The 17,901-nt window shown below is 43.2% G+C and overlaps 1 protein-coding gene and 1 long non-coding RNA gene across 2 annotated transcripts in view; both read left to right on the top strand.

The window, feature by feature from the left end:
- DOCK9 (dedicator of cytokinesis 9) overlaps positions 1-17,901 on the top strand; it is a 309,382-nt gene that overhangs the window by 15,315 nt on the left and 276,166 nt on the right. The window lies entirely within an intron of this gene.
- On the top strand, positions 11,987-13,158 carry LOC123366081. Its single transcript, XR_006577910.1, has 2 exons — positions 11,987-12,232; positions 13,039-13,158. It is a non-coding gene; the product is annotated as an uncharacterized LOC123366081 (long non-coding RNA).

Raw genomic sequence — 17,901 nt, forward strand, 5'->3', positions numbered from 1 at the left:
AACCTAGCTGGTGGCAGCGTAGTAGATCTAAACTAGGATTTTAGTTTAGAGGAGTCCATGCAGGTCCCCATCTTGTGAACCCAAAAGCTCCAAGTGGGGGAGAAACGTATGACACACGTGCACAAGTAGGTTGAAACAAGTCAACTTAAGTTGACCTAACTTTGTAATGTTGACCAGGTCTAAAATGCCTCGATACCCTGGAGTCTGTCAACTTGGTTTGTGAAGTCTTAGTGAAAGGACCAGTGGAAAAAGTTATTCATTATTTTGATGAATTTACTTAACTGCACTAACCTGTTAAACGTGAATTGATGCCTGGTTCCCATTGTTCATGAGTAAAGTTTTTGTTAAGCAGTATGAGCATGGTGGTTTGGAAAACTCTGAATAATGCATATGTTTGTTCATTCAGCGTTGTAAATTTTAATGGTATCTCTGGCTGGCTAGACCTCCAGAATCTTTCTCCCAGGGCTCACTGACTTGTGAGTTATTTAAGCTGGCCAGAACTTTCTGTTGCTGTGGGTCTACTAAAGAGTCCAGGAGAACTGGCCTGTTGCTGTACACCTTAGCAGGCTTGCAGGTGGGTTAAGAGTCTGCCAGTAGTAGGGCTGCTGCAGCTCAGCTGGGCAGGCAAGTTTCTGCAAACTTTGCTCTCACAGGAGCTTTGAGTGTTCCATGACCTTCAAAGTTCTAGTCAGAAACAGGAAAGCAATGGGACCCATGCAGGGGTCTGCCCACAGGATCGGAGCCCTGGTGTGCCAAGTCTGCATGCAGGTGCTAAGGAGAAGATAGCCCAACACTTTAAGGTATTGTTGGAGTTTGGTTGAAAGATATGTAATCATAGAATATCAGGGTTGGAAGGGACCTCAGGAAGTCATCTAGTCCAACCCCCTGCTCAAAGCAGGACCAATTCCCAACTAAATCATCCCAGCCAGGGCTTTGTCAAGCCTGACCTTAAAAATCTCTAAGGAAGGAGATTCCACCACTTCCCTAGGTAACCCATTCCAGTACTTCACCACTCTGAGTGAAAATGTTTTTTCTAATATCCAACTGCAACTTGAGACCATTACTCCTTGTTCTGACATCAGGTACCACTGAACAGTCTAGAGCCATCCTCTTTGGAACCCCCTTTCAGGTAGTTGAAAGCAGCTATCAAATCCTCCCTCATTCTTCTCTTCTGCAGACTAAACAATCCCAGTTCCCTCAGCATCTCCTCATAAGTCATGTGCTCCAGCCCCCTAATAATTTTGGTTGCCCTCTGCTGGACTCTTTCCAATTTTTCCACATCCTTCTTGTAGTGTGGGGCCCAAAACTGGATACAGTACTCCAGATGAGGCCTTACCAATGTCGAATAGAGGGGAATGATCACGTCCCTCGATCTGCTGGCAATGCCCCTACTTATACAGCCCAAAATGTCGTTAGCCTTCTTGGCAACAAGGGCACACTGTTGACTCATATCCAGCTTCTCGTCCACTGTAACCCCTAGGTCCTTCTGCTTCCTAGCCATTCGGTTCCTAGTCTGTAACAGTGAATGGGATTCTTCCGTCTTAAGTGCAGGACTCTGCACTTGTCCTTGTTGAACCTCATCAGGTTTATTTTGGCCCAGTCCTCTAATTTGTCTAGGTCCCTCTGTATCCTATCCCTACCCTCCAGCATATCTACCACTCTTCCCAGTTTAGTGTCATCTGCAAACTTGCTGAGTAATAGCCTCACAAATGAGGCACGGGTAGCTGAGCTTCCGCCTCCCTCCTTTTGGGCCTTTTAGAAGGACAGATGCAAGCCTTGTATTCTGTTGAGCATAATCACTTCCTGGAACTAAGACACAATGGAGCTGTTACATGTATCCCTGAGATAATTGTCATAGAATGAAAATGCTGCTTCTGAGCTGCTGGGGGTAGGAGGCTTTTTTATTAAAGATTCTTAAGATGATATTGTCATATTCTAACAGCCTTGCCTATCTAGCAATAGTTTTTAGGATACATTAGTCTGAGGTGTCTCTTTTTGAAGTGATACTGTTAATTTTTTTCTAAATTGGCTCAGATTTTTCTGATGGAGTACTCATTTAAACTGTGTGTTCTGAAACTTGTAAAATTTGAGGGGTTTTCTAATCCTTGGTTAAAGTTTTAAAAGGGTCTCTTCAGAAGTGGAGTGTCTACACAGGAAAATATGAAACTGATTATAAAAAAGATCTATCAAATTAAGTAAGGAAACTGAAAAATTTAAGATTCCCCCCCACCCCCTCTTTGCGGTAGTAATCTTGTGTGTTTGTTTAAATGTGACTGGGTGCCTATAATTATCTCAAAAATCTGAAAAAAAGTGTTTTCCCTTCAATGCTTTTTTGACTGCCGCTGCACATTGAGTGGATGTTTTCAGAGAACTATCTGCACTGCCTCCAAGATTTCTTGAGTGGTAACAGCTAATTTAGACCCCATCATTTTATATGTGTAGTTGGGATTATGTTTTCCAATGTGCATTACTTTGCATTTATAAACATTGAATTTCATCTGTCATTTTGTTGCTCAGTCATATAGTTTTGAGAGATCCTTTTGTAGCTCTTTGCAGTCTGCCTGGGACTTAACTATCTTGTAGTTTTGTATCATCTACAAATTTTGCCACCTCACTGTTTATCCCTTTTTCCAGATGATTTATGAATATGTTGAATAGGACTGGTCCCAGTACAGACCCTTGGGGGACACCACCATTTTACCTCTCTCCATTCTGAAAAATGACCATGTATTCCAACCCTTTGTTTCCTGTCTTTTAACCAGTTACCGATTCATGAGAGTGCTGTCCCTCTTATCCCATGACAGCTTACTTTGCTTAAGAGCCTTTTGTGAGGGACCTTGCCAAAGGTTTTCTGAAAATCTAAGTACAGAAGAGAGAGAATGTGGCTTTTGATCTGAAAGAAGGTGGAATCAGGAAAGAGGTAATGAGGTAAGCACTTGCTCAAAGGTGCTGCAGTGAAGCTGGCTTTACTTGGAGCATGGAATGATCTCTAAAACCTGAAACGTGAGGCTTGCTTACAGCTTTTGTTTTTCTCTTACTGTTTTAGATATTGTAGATCTTGCTTAGTTCTTGGCACTAGTGGGTTTGCTGTAATAACACTAGATTGATGGAGGGCAAGAGGACATGGTCTCAAGCTGATTCTTGTCTCAGGATATCAGTTGCTGGCCTTGCCTAAATGTTAAGCAGGGTCAGAGTTTAAGCCCAGGCTCAGCATATTGGCTCTTGCCCTCTCCCCTGCCCTTTAGAGCTGTTGCTGCAGGGGATGCAGCATGTTTTGAGGAATGCAGGTGAATTTCAGATTTTTAAGATAATTATAGGCACCCAGTCACATTTAAACAAACACACAAGATTACTACCGCAAAGAGGGGGTGGGGGGGAATCTTAAATTTTTCAGTTTCCTTACTTATTTGTCTGACTGCTTAGCCAGGGCTGAGGCCTCTGTCACCACTGACTATGAGATGTAGGCCAGGCTTCTTCAACTTGGAAGATAAAAATTCCAAACTATCTATTTTGCAGGGGAATCAGCTTTTAAGGTACTGATTCAGATTATATAACTGTATCTGTTTTGCCTAAATTACAATGTCTTTTTATCTAGAAGGCAAAATTCCTGTAGATGAAACTTTTTTCCTATGGAACAATCAAGTTCTGCCTTACGTATTCTAGATTTATACCTATTATATTAACATTTATTCAAACTCCATTTTAGATCTCTTTATTGCATTTCATTTTCACTCTCCAGGAAGGTTGTAAAATTGTTGAGACATGCCCCTGTAAACTGTTATGATAAAAGCTTGTGCCAGTGAACATGTGAAATACTAGACTGAAAAGTAAAATGTGTTTCTTAGAAATTCAAGCAGGAACATTTTTTTTCCTGTCAAAGGGCTTGTTGTCACTACAGTGAGTGATGTAGTTATACCTACCTAATTTCCTAGTGTAGACTTGGTCTGAGTTGTGTGTGTGCTGATGAGTCTCTCACCTCTGTCCCCAAACTCTGGAAAACAAGCAATCCCAAATAAGGGTTACAATAATTTCTGGAGACAGCGTTGTTTTTTTTACAGCCGTCTGTTTGTTTGAATGTTTTATATTTAGATTGGTATTTAAAATACTGCCTTGCCTTTAATAGACAAAAAGATAATTCTAATAAAATATACTGTGACAGGAGGCCTGGAGCTAGCCAGCTCTCTTCAGTTAACCCTGCCTAAGTAGGCAGGACTTATTGGGGTCAGGTGACAGCCTTGTAAACACCGGGGTGTAAAAGGGCTGATAGCTTAATTTGGAGGGGGGAGAAACAGGGAACAAGCAACATAAGTTGTATTGACATAAGCGGTAGTGTAGACCTGCCCTCAAAGTAGCCCAGAAGGGTATGGGAACTGAACCCTGAGGGTGGGCTGAAGAACCTTTTGTTTGTACTTTTGTTATCCTGGAAGGGGATTGAATTCTGAAAGTAACCCAACCAGAGGGCTGAACCATGTGAATCCCCAAGAGACAGAAAACCCTGGTGAGGGGGAATTGAGGCTTAGCCAGCAAGGGTGCTGTGGCATAGACATGCCTTTTTAACATGTGCCAGTGCCTCCTTTTCTCCTTCCCCCTCAACCCTCCCCCAAAAAAACCAACCACCTAGAATCGTGTTTCTCAGAAAATGATGGTGACTGGTTGCAAACTAGAGAAACAAAGAGGAGGCACCTTAAAGACTAATAGATTTATTTGGGCATAAGCTTTTGTGGGTAAAAAAACCCACTTCTTCAGATGCGTGGAGTGAAAATTACAGATGCAGGCATAAATATACTGATACTTGAAGAGAAGGGAGAACTAGAGAAATTACCAAGTGAGCAACCAGTATAAGGATGAAGCAAACACTAAATGTACATTTAAGTATTTCTCAGTTGTTTGTGGAATGGGTTCTTTGCTTTGTTAAACTAGAGTAAAGTTGTGTACATATAAGGTATTCTAAGGATAAAAATGTAGGATGTTTTGGGATAGCTTTCCTACAAACCTGGGAAATTCAGAGTTAGTTACATTTGAAAGAAATCCAAATGTGTTAAGGCAGGGGTTCTCAAACTGGGGGTTGGGACCCCTCGGGGTCACGAGGTTATTACATGTGGGGTCAAGAGCTGGCAGCCTCCCCCCAAACCCCGCTTTGCCTCCAGCATTTATAATGGTGTTAAATATATAAAAAAGTGTTTTTAATGTATAAAGGGGAGGGGGGTCACACTCAGAGGCTTGCTATGTGAAAGTCACCAGTAAAAAAGTTTGACACACACTCTAAGGTGGGGTAATACACAGCCCTTATTTAATTCTGAATATCCTGGCTTTGTAAGATTTGTTTTTTGGATAGCTAGATATCTTTCAGTATTTTTAACCTTTGAAGGCTGATATGAATGCCGCTTTAATCCTAGTTTAACATCGTTCTTATCTGGGCATTTCCTTGTATTTTTAATTAGTTCATACATGAACACAAAACAAATGACCTAATGAGAATTTTACTGTGATATTCCTAATGGTTTGAAGATATGTAGTATCAACTTTAAATCACATTTTTGAAAAGGAATTTACTTTACGTCTAGATTAATCAGAATGCTCTTGCTGCATTATCCCTCTCTAGAGCAATGCAAAGTAACCAGAATGTATTACTTGACCCCCAGATTTTAAAAATTGCTGGTAAAAAACATGAGGTGAGGTTGCAGTGCTAGTGACAGCCATAGAATTCTAAGATCTAGCAGTTGTCAGAACTTAATGTTCGTGTGGTATGTGGCTGTTGTAGGGGTGAAGTGTGCATCCTTTTTGATGGTATCTGCTCAGTCTTATCCAGTTAAACTGTTCTGAAAAATGGAGAATTTGGTGAATACGGGAATGTATACAAATACTGTTAGCCTCTTCTCCCATGTTCTTGGTTAACTTGTATTAGATTTGGATGTAAGTGGCTAATTCTGTGGGCAATTGTAGCATTTGACTTCTTCATACACATATCTCTGTGGAGAGGGAATTTGGCGGGGAGGAGAGGATGGAAGGGGTTGAGGGTTGTCATATTCTGATGAAGACCCAGATAAGCGGAATCATGAGCCTCTTTCGGGTGATAGGGTTGAGATCTAGGCTCATATTTCTACCCAAAGAAAGATAACTTTTAAGACAAATAGCCTAGAAAAAGGGAACAAATTCGTTAAGGAAAATTGTCTTGTTCTGAGAAGTTGCTATGCTACAGTAATGTTTATAATAACTCTTTGGTAGACACCAGCATCCTCTAGTATTACTGTAGAAACATGCTGTCCTACATTTGGATTATTCAGTCTTGAAAGCATGTATAGACTAGTAGCTTGTTAATGGTTTTTAAAAACCCATTTAGGTTGTTACAGAGCATTGCATAAATTTACTGTGTGTGTGTATGTATATATGTATGTATGATTATTGTATAAAACTTTCAGTGAGAAATAGAATAGACTTCTAGGATTTTAGAATAATTTAAATTCACATATATTAAACACCAGTTGGACCCCAAGTTATGTGGTCAGTTGCACTGAAAGCTTATTCAATACAGTATGTCCAGCTTGTCAGTCTTATTGGTGATACTACACAGTGCTCTTGTCTACAAATATTTTTGAAAATGAATCAGAAGTGTGCCAGTTTTTTAAAGTCAGGTGCACTTAATTGAATAGATCTGTGCTTAACTTGCACATGTTCCAGTAAGTTGTGTGTGTGCTCACATATGACTATATAACTCAAGGGTTCTCAACCTTTTTCTCTCGGAGGCCCCCTCTCGACATGCTATAAACACTCCAGGGCCCAGCGGGGGAGGCCTTGGGGCAGGAGCCTTGGGCGTAAGTGTAGTTTGACTTCTATTCGGGGGGGGGGGGTAGGGGCCTACAGGGCTTGAGCCACCTCCACATGTTGGGGTCCAGGAATGGAGTGCCACCTCCTGACTCACTTTGGCAGGCCACCCAGCCTGCCTGAATTGCAGAGGGGGCAACCAAAAATTATAACTCAAGGGTAGGGGTAGCTCAGAAAGTTTGAAAACAGCTTAGGGTGCAGGGAGGTGGTAGGTAGGTAGGGACTGTGTGCAGACGAGGTAGCTCAAGGTGCAGGGAGTGGGTAGTTGGGGCAGTGCGCACATGGGGTGGCTGTGGGTGCAGGGAGGGGGGTGGCTAGGAGCTGGGTACGGGGAGGGAGGTAGTAGGGCTGTGCGTAGGCAGGGGGGAGTTCAAGGTGCAAGGAGGGTGTAGGGAGAGGGGCATTAGAGGCTGTGTGCTGGGAGGACTCCACTGTGTTCCCTGTTCCCAGAGGGGTCTGCCAGCCACGGAGCTGGGTCTCCCCACCCGGGGAGCTCTTACTGGCTGAGTCTGTGGGCGCAAAGGGGGCTGGGAGCTGAGGAGCAGCTTCAACCTGGGGCACCAGCAGGAGAGGAGGGAACGCTGCTGCTGCCTGCTCCATGGTATCAGCCAGAGCAGCAGCTGCCCTGCACTGCCTGGCTCCGGCTTCCCACCTCCAGCCTGGCCAGGGAGTAGGGAAAGGAGATGGGCAGGGGAGAGGTGTGGAGCTGCCCCCGGGGCTGCCGTGCTCTTGCGTTGCAGTTGGGAGCTGGGCAATGCCCTCCATGTCCTCAATTCTGCCGATGGGCTCAGGGCTTCTGCCCCACACCTCTCAGCTTCAGCCCTGTGGGGGGCGCCGGGGATCCAGGCTTCAGCTTTGCGCCTCGCGGCTTCAGCCCCGTGGGGGGCGCCAGGATTTGGGGCTTCAGCCCTGTGGGAGGCGCAGGAGATCAGGGCTTCAGCCACGGGGCCCCTCGGCCCCCTTGATAGGGCTCGCAGACCGTCAGGGGGCTGCGGCTCCCCGGTTGAGAACTGCTGATTTAACTGGTTCATTGTCTGTACTTAGCAGCAAAGAATCCTGTGGCACCTTATAGACTAACAGACGTTTTGCAGCATGAGCTTTCGTGGGTGAATACCCACTTCTTCAGATGCAAGTCACTTGCATCTGAAGAAGTGGGTATTCACCCACGAAAGCTCATGCTGCAAAACGTCTGTTAGTCTATAAGGTGCCACAGGATTCTTTGCTGCTTTTACAGAACCAGACTAACACGGCTACCCCTCTGATACTTGTCTGTACTTAGTGTCTGCATACATGACCAGCTAGCCAGTTAAATAGCAATATGCACACAGCTTACTAACACATGCATGTCATGGGCTTATGACTGTAAAACAGTTGTAAGTTTGCGCTAAATTACATATGCTTATCTTTGAAAATCTGTCCATTGATTTTTAATTTCAAAAATAAATGCTACACAAAGGAAAAATTACTAATGACTTACTGGAAAAACTGGAAATCTGACTCATCATCAGACAGCGGCAAGCTTAGTTGTACACTTAAGAACATATTTGCTGCAGGCTCTTTGTTTGGCATGTGGGTATTGGTTTGAGATTTTCTAGAGTAGCTGGGATCAGGGACTGGAGTTGATACTTTGTTCATTGGGATGGGGAAAGACTGGCAAAAATATAGTTATCCTGGAACAAAGCAGTGGCTCAAGAATATTTACAGTGGTCAAAATCTGATGCTTCAGGAGAAAGTTTAACTGCCCCCTCTCTAGTGGTCCTATTTTAAAAACAGTGTACAATAGAAATGTGGATAGAACTTCCCTCTGACTTTAGCTAGTGCTTAGTTTAGGTTTCAAGGTCTAAAGATCTCTAACCTCTTTTCAGGTAAATACTATAGAGTTTCATTTGAGGAAACAATGCAAATTGCAGATAGTGATAGAAGTGAAAAGAATAGTTTCTTTTCTAGGTTGAATGTGTCTGCCAGGAAATGTATTTTTTCCATGATTAAAATGATATCTAAGTACAAAACTGCAAAAGTAATGCACATATCACAAGATTCCCTTCTGCTTGAAATTGTTGTGAAATAACTCATCTAGACGCTGAGAAGGCACTCCCTATGACTTGCACAGCATACTATATCTATATAATTGCATAATTTACACTTTCATACAGAGGAGGAAGAAAGATAGTTTTGTGAATAAAGCATGTGACCGGGAGACTTGGATTCTATTCCCACCTCTGCCACAGACTGTCTTGAGGCAAGTTTTGCAGGGCCTGATTTCTCTGAGGTGCTGAGCACTTAAAACTCCTATTTAAGTGGATAGGAGGCTCTTTTCCTTTGAAAAGACACAGATATTAAATGCATGATTTTCCATTTCTGAAAATGGGGATAATACTTGTGTATCTCATGGATATGTTGTGAGGCTTAACTTATGGTATCTGTAAAGGTGCTTTGAGATCTTTCCATGGAAGACTGAGTGTATATTTAGAACTATGGATGTAATATATGGACTTTCTGGTATTCAAAGAATAAAACTTTATACTGAACATATTTAACAATGAGATGTGGCTAGTCTTTGTGTGCATGCACAAATTTAGCATGATGGCCGCTAGTGATGTAGCACAAGGCAGTGGGACAAGATTTCCCCTTGAGAACCTCACACTATGCTGGCAGGGTTGCTCTTCATGACGAAACATCTAGGTATTAATGCACCTTTAGTATCTCAAATCTCTGAGAAACCTGTGGGCATGGAGGGTTAAAGGAAGAATTCATGCTTTTGCTCGCTTTCCTATATCTTTGGTTTAAGACTGGGTTTTAATTTTCATTGTTTAGGCTTTGTCTTGTAGATTAGTTTTCCTGTTGCAGTCAGTGGGCATCCTAAATGAGCAAATTGTGGAGGTTTAGGCCCATAAATATATAGCTTAATATTTTATTAATATTTACTGGAGACTATCAATACCTTCTCTGTGTCAATATCTGTAGTTTATGTTGACTGTCAAATACCAACAGCGAGCGATATAAGATCTATTAGAAATGGGAAAAAAAATCCCACCACATTCTTTGTTCCAACGGGGTATGTATTGTATTGAAATGCAAAACAAAGTAAATAAACATCAAACTGCCTCAAGCACATTTGATTGCAGGTATCTGCAATTTCTAGCTGTTGTGGTTGAAGAGTGACACTTCACTATTTACAGCAGCTTTTTTTTTTCATGTGGTCTTATAAGCGTAAACTGTTATACTCTTTCCGACCATTACTCCCTAGCTCAATTCCCTCCTCCTTCCTTGTAACGAACACTGAGGTCGGTCTGCAATAGGAAAGACTTGCTGGTATAGCTGTACCTGTAAACCGGCGGTGGGCAGACTATGGCCCGGGGGCCACATCTGGTCCTCCAGACTATTTAATCTGGCCCTCAAGCTCCTGCCCAGGAATGGGGTCAGGGGCTTGCCCCACTCTGCGTGGCTCCCAGAAGCAGTGGCATGTCCCCCCTCTGGCTCCTCCCTGTGGCCAATGGGAGCTGCAGGGGCGGCACCTGTGGACAGAGCAGCGCCTTTGCGTAGGAGCTGGAGCAGGGACATGCCACTGCTTCTGGGGGCTGCTTGAGGTAAGTGCCACCTGGAGCCTGCACCCCTGACCCCCACTTGCACCCAACCCCCCTGCCCCAGTCCTGATCCCCTCTTGTCCTCCAAACCCCAACCCAGTCCCAGCCTGGAGCACCCTTCTGCATCCCCAGAGCCCTCACCACTCCCGCACCACAACCTCCTGCCCCAGCCTGGAGTCGCCTCCAGCACCCTGAACTCCTCATTTCTGGCCCCAACCCAGAGCTCACACCCAAAGTCAGAGCCCTCACCCCCTCTTGCACCCCAACCCCCAATTTTGTGAGCATTCATGGCCCACCATACAATTTCCATACCCAGATGTGGCCCTCGGGTAGGGTGACCAGACAGCAAATGTGAAAAATCGGGACGGGGTGGAGGGTAATAGGAACCTATATAAGAAAAAGACCCAAAAACCAGGGCTGTCCCTATAAAATTGGGACATCTGGTCACCCTAAAAGTTTGCCCACCCCTGCTGTAAACCCTTCTAGTGTAGATGCTAATATAACTTCTGTGATTGATTGATTAATATGTCTATATAAATCTGCAAAGTTCCACCTGTTTTGTAAATGCCATTTTTTATAGTAACCTGTTTGGTAACACTTAACTTTTACACTGTAGCCTCCATCATGGGCTGGGACATCCAGGAGATGGTGGCAAAAATCCATATATCCAGCAGAGATGCTAATAATAGGAATGCCATCAAGGCTGATGACTTGATAGTCTTTCATTCAAATGAGTGAATTCCTAGAAGAAAAGTCTGGCTGCAGCCTACAGGAACTCGTTTTCACATTTTGGACTGGGAGGAGGCTAGAGCAAAGGAACTAATCATCTGTTTTGTTTTTTTTTAATGAGCTCCTGCATCCCCCTCTTCTTGCTCAGTCTTGCTGTTGTCAGCCAATGAAAGGCCAGTGAGCACCCAAGTTCAAAATGATCCAATCCTTAAATAGATTTTTGGCCATTTCTGTCAGGTGACACTCCCCTCCCCCCCACACATAAGCAGCCTCTCATTGTAACGTAGAGGAGGGTACAAAGTTAGGTTGATATAGATTGCCTTGCATTGACTGTGCATGTGTGTACGCTAAAATTTGTCTCTGGTTGTAAAGGCCCCATTAAGGTAAACACAGTAAAACCACCTCCCTGAATGAAGTCAATGCAGAGCGAACGTAGAGGCTTACAATGCCTGACAGTAACTGCTCTGGCCACAGTTGTGCACTCTGCTGCTCAGAAGTCAGAGATTGGAAGCGACACTCACTGAAAACACCTGGTGTATTTTTTAAATACCTTTTTCTGATCGCACACCTAGCAGCTGTCTCTTGTGTGTGCAACTGCCCAGCTGTCTATGCTGACTCCACACCTAGACATGCTCCTGTCTGGTGTACGCAGGAGGTATTGAATCTCCTGGGCCTGTGAGGGCACAGCTATGGACCAGACATAGAAATGGACATCCATGAGAAGATTGTATGGGGGATGCAGGTGAAAGGGGTATGACAGGGATCAGCAGCAGTGTCACATGAGAGCAAAGGAACTGCAGCAGGTGTACCACAAATCCAGGGAGGCCAACAAACTATCTGATGGTGAGCAGTAGACCTGCCACTTTTACAATGAACTGCATGTCATACATATGGGACCCTGCCAGCACCCTGCAGAATACCATAAATACCTCGGAGCATCCTGAGACAGCGACCTCTGCCATAAACAGCGAGCAGGAGGGGGGTGACACAGTGGGGGATAGTCCAGCTATGCTGGGACCTGTTTGAGACTCTACTGCAGTCTAGTCAGTCCCACCAGCCGAGCACTGATGAGCCCAGTGAAGGGGAAGAAACCTGGGGTGAGTGTGTGCATACATTTTCCTTATGTTTAATTATAAAGATGGGAACCAGCCCATCCCCCAAATTGACAAGACACAGGTATTGGCTTTTCACTGTTTTACTTGTATGAGAAGAGGTAGCGGTGTGACAAATGGAACTAGAGTTGGCATGTGCTTTTAATTTTACTGTTGAGTTAAATGGTAAAGGGCCATATGGAACATATTGTTTATGTACATAGAGATGTCCCTTCTAGCTTCCTGAGAGCTCTTGATGAAACTTCCATGGAGATGGTGTGCAGTCCTCTCCCGAAGGCTTTGAGGGATGGCTGCCTTATGTCTTCCTGTGTGGCAGGACACTTTATCCTGTCGCTCCATCAGGAGTTTGGCTGGCACCATTGCAGTAAACAGGCTAGTGGCATACAGGTCTGAGCAGCTTTGGGAGGCCAGCTGCAGCTGTGCTCTCTGTGCCTTTGTTACCCTCAGGAATGAGATCTACTAAAATTGCCCCCGCCAGTTGAAAATAGTGCCAATATTCAGTGCCATTGCCCTATACTCGTACCCATGAAAATAGAGACCAAAACTTTGTTTTATGCAACTGATAATCTTAATGTCCTACTCCTTCCTGCCCTCCCTCCCCTGTCAGACCATACTCACCATGGCTGGGACTGGAGAGTAGTGCTGGGCAGAGGCACTCCAAAGTTGAAGTGTCAATAAGCATGTCTCGTTAAAAAAATTTATTGGAATAAGGGAAAGAAATTTTGTAACTTATCTTTCCCTTTCCATTGTGACTGTAAATCCAATGATAAATTTGTCTGTTTTATCTGTAGCTGCTGCTGTTGCGGCCTTGAGGGGTGCTCCCTCTTCACTTGCAAAACACCTGACCCTGATGAGGAAGAGAAAGAAGAGGACTAGGGAAGATATGTTCAGCGAGATCATGCAAGCCAGTGTTACATTGGACTGTGAAAAAAGGGCTTGGCTGGCCAGTGGGGCAGCCAGCATGGAAAGGGACTGAGAGGACAGGAGAAAATGGAGAGACACCCAGGAATCCCAACAGGAAAAGGAGAGAGAGAGATGGACCAGGACATAATGGGACTTCTCAGGCAGCAAACAGATGCTGCAGACTCTAGTTGACTTGCAGGTCCAACAATCATGGACTTTGGCCACCCTTTGCAATTTCTGGAGAACTGTATAGTGGCAGCTCTCTACACCCCCCGACATTCCATGTAGCATCATAGGTTGCATCCCTACCCCTGTCACTCCATAATGGGGGACAGTAAGGTCAACGACAGATTAACATACACTGACCTGTGAGACGAATACATGGTATATGTGTAGTCAAAATGGATTGCATTTGTGCACTGAGATGGGAAGAAATGTTCGCTGCCTTTCTAATTTTAAAAGTTCTGTTTCATTCATTTGTTATAAATTTGTATTTGCACATTGTGTTTTGCATTGTTTTCTCACTCAATACATTTATTTTTTGAAAATAAACTCATCTTTATTAGTTTACTACACATACTGCAGAATGCATAGAAATACTCAAAGCACCAAGTACCTGTAAGTATACAGCACCATAGAAATCATACGTTCACCAAAACGCTCAGTCATGTGTGTAATGGTACAGCAAGCACCATGTAATTCATGGGTTTAGTGAAAGACACAGGAATAATAATAAATCTACAGCAAGCACTACACAGTTCCTTACAGCTCCCAAATCTTCAGGGCCAGAGTACAGTCCAGCACATTAATGTGTCTGGCCATTAACGTGCTCTTCCAACTGCATAGCTCCACATTCAGTTTGTGATGGTCCTTTTATCTGGCTGTTCAAACTCAGTAGACAGCCACTCCACTACCTCCCTCCACCTCAGTGACAACTTTCCTCCTTTGCCTCACAGATATTATGCAGGATGCAACAGGCAGCTATAACCATTGAGGTATTTTTTTCACTGAGATCCCATTTTGTGAGTAAACATAGTCAACATACCTTCAGTCTACTAAAAGTATGTTCAACTGCAATTTTTCATCTGCAGTTGAATATTTTCTTGGTGCTGTCAAGGTGGCTAGTGTGTGGCTTTGAGCCATGGGAGTAGGGTAGGGCTGGGTCCCCCCGGATTACTACTGGCATTTCATTATTGCCAATGGTAATTCAGAAAGCAGGAACATTCTTTCCCAACCAGTGAACAGTCCTGTGTTCTCAAAGATGTGAGCATCATGCGTCTTCCCAGGCCATCCCATGCTGATATTGGTGAAACATCCCTGGTGATCCCCTGACACTTGTGTATCCAAAAGTAGCCATTTATTTTGATGTACTCTGGCAACGTGGGCTGGTGCCAAAGTATGGATGTATGTGCCGTCTATCATCCCACTGCAGCATCAACACAAGTAGCCAGGTATGCGCATGCTTGAGTGATATACTAACTTTGATGTCTGTATGCTGTTGTAATTTGCGTTGACCAAAGTTTGTAGTGTAGACATGGCCTTAGACCACATCAGCCCCCTGAGAGTCTTTCCATTGAATCCACTTTCATGTGTACATCAAATACAAGCTTAACATCTTTACCTTTTTGAGGCATTTTCATAATTTAGCTAATCTAGTACCTATTACGATGTTGACCCCTGCCTTTGTTGCTCAACCAGCATTCCCAGCCTTTAATGTCCACTATTCAGCCTTGCCCTTAAATGTGGCCATGTTGCCCCTTTTGCATGAGAAAATCTTCCTGATTAAAATCCAAATAGCCACTGCTTTATCTTTCTTCAAATACTTACTTAAGGCTAACCTCTAGGATACCTACAAAACCCACCCTTTTAATTATAGCTAGACATGTGACAACCTATGTTTATTACTTCTGTACTCCCTCCCTTCCTCTAATCCCAACTAAGAAAGGTAAAAAACACAAAAACTCCAAACAAAAACAAACTAACAAAACTATGCCAATTCTTTTACTATGCGAATTTGTATGTTTAATCCATATTCTCTACCCTTCTCCTGTTTGTATTTTTAAACAGTAAGATTTTCAGGGCAGAGATTCTCCTGTTCTGTATTGGTTGAGTGCCCAAGAGAAAGGAGCCCCAATCCAGATTAGGACCGCTGGGTGCAATCTTAATTTACAACTACTAGTAAATGAAAGCAAATTCTAGTTGGACAGTTTGCTCTTCAAGACAAAGAATAGGAATATACAAACCCAGAAATGTATATTAAAGCACACTATGAAAGAAATTTCAAGCTATCAACCATAGAACTATTTAAAATATCCAGTGGTTTCCCTTTCAAAACGCACTACATGGGTGTTATCTAAACTTCATTCAAACATGTATGAGTGTTGCTTTTGTAAACCATGTGTGTACTTCAAAGGTCTTGCCATCAAACCAGCATTATCTATGCCTTCCATTCCAGCATTCACCATAACACCCAAAGAGCTTAGCCTCCATCTTCATTGGCATTCTGCCTTTTACACAAAAACTTTTGACCTTAAGAGCATATCCTCTAACAATTTATCTTCAAGAAAATTGACAATCTTGGGAGATTACAGGTAAATCCAAACACTACCAGTTAGGTGGTCTGTTCCCATCTGTTTTACTTATGTATCAGCTGTTCTTCAGTTGCTTGGATTATGTCCAGTTTAGCACAATTAAACTGTAGATAGAGGCATCTGAAAAGTTCTCATCTGTTTCTACCTTTTGATTTTTAGATGACAGATTAAGTAGTTGAGGTTGGGTTTTGTGTCTGTGAAGCTCTGTGCCTTATTTTGCTGTTTAATACATTCTGAAAGAAAGTGTAGTTAACATCATTTGCAAGAGATGGTTTTTAACTTAATAGAATTTGTTGTTTCCAACATTAAGGTGCCAACATTAATGTTAATACTTCATTTTACTTAATATTGGACTAATCTGAAAATGTATGTAGCTAAATATATGCAATATGTGCAATTGAAACAATACCATTTTGAAGCTAGCTCATAGGGTCTCATTGCATGATCATGTGTTATTAGTTAATATACTGTCTTTATCAACAGTGGAACTGTATTTCTTTGAATTGTGTCATTGTAGACGTGCATCTGACTCTAGGTGTGCATGCACCTCATGCATGTGAGATTGGATTTTTTAAGTAGCTGTGTCTGTCAGGGCTGAACATGCTCCTGGACAAGGGCATAAAGTGTGTAGCAGTCACATTCCTCTTTGTTTCTTCATCTTGCTTGTGGCAAGAGATGGAACTGAGTGTCTGACTCAGCACTTTCTTAAAACTACAAAGTCATTCCTTTTTTCCACTTATTCTGTTTAAAAAAAAAATTCATCTTCACTTTGCTACTTCCTTGAATTTGATCTGAAAAGAGAAAACCTCCAGTAATTCCCTGTATACCTCCTATGTACAGTGAGGCAAGAGGCTCTGTGCCAACTGCCATGCCTCATGGTGGACTCAAACCCTGCTTGTATTGTGAAGGACTCACTGAGGGACACATCTGATATGTCTTCTGGGAGTGCCATATCAGTTACTTGGTGTGTTGGGCATTGTCCTCAATGATCCCCAAGTCTAGGGATGCTCAGCTCAAGTTACTTTTGTTGGAATAATCCATGTAGGTAATTTCAGAACCAGGAGACTCCCATTGTCAATCTCCATTGCACACTCAGCACTATCATAAAGGCAGCAGGTTTGATTAATGTTAGGCTGTTATGTGGCTCCCATCTAAAGCCTGTCATCACCTTCAGGAGCTGCCTTTCTGTCTTGGTCTACTGTCACATTAGACAAAAGGGAGTTGGACATCATCACACATTGCTACCGATTCACTTGCTCACCTTACCCATTCCTCTTCAGATACTTTTCTCAAGAGAGCCTAAAAAAATTAGTTTTGTTGCTTTGGCAAGGAAATACCTCAGGAGTGCAGGAGAAGAGGCTTCTACTTCAGATATTTTCTCTTCTCGAAGAAGGTCTTCATTTTATCTTCAATCTGAGAAGACTGGACAAATACATAAATTGCTTTTGTCATTCCATCTCTGCAGGCTTAATATTGGTTCATGGCTCTGAACTTGCAGGATGTGTACTTCTACATAGTCATCTGCCCAACCCACAAGACGTACTTGAGATTCACAGTGGAGCCGAATCAGTACCAGTACAAGGTACTGCCATTTGGACTTTCCACACAATCCAGAGCCTTTACAAAATGTCCAGCAGTGGAAGGGGTGCGCAGATGAAGATGACACATCCACATTTACCTTCACCTGGATGATTGGCTGATCGGGGCAGATCCCAGCAAGAGATGATGAGCCTAGAATAGCTCTCTGCTTGCCTGGCTGGGTCTCCAAGTTAACTATGGACTTCTTTTTATTCCATCTGAGGATAGAATTCATAGGAGCTTTGATTCCATGTTGGAGAGTGTATATCTTCCTGAGGAAAGCATGTATCTGCCTGCTATCACAACAGCTTGAGAGAAAACCAGCTATGATGGTATGGACCTGCATTGGAGTATTTCACCACACATTGGTATGCACATACAAGAGACCACTTGCCATAGTTCCTTGTGTCCCCTACAACTCTGGCTCAAGTCAGCAGGAAAATCTGGGTTTCATTTCATGTCCTTGCAGGACTAACATGGTGGTTGTAACCCAAAAATGTATGAAGAAGGGTAATGTTCTCAAACCCCTTCCCAACAAGGACATTAATCATGGATGCATCAAATAGAGGTTGGGGATTCCCC

The sequence above is a fragment of the Mauremys mutica genome, chromosome 1 (assembly GCF_020497125.1).
Source record: "Mauremys mutica isolate MM-2020 ecotype Southern chromosome 1, ASM2049712v1, whole genome shotgun sequence".
NCBI lineage: Eukaryota > Metazoa > Chordata > Testudines > Geoemydidae > Mauremys > Mauremys mutica.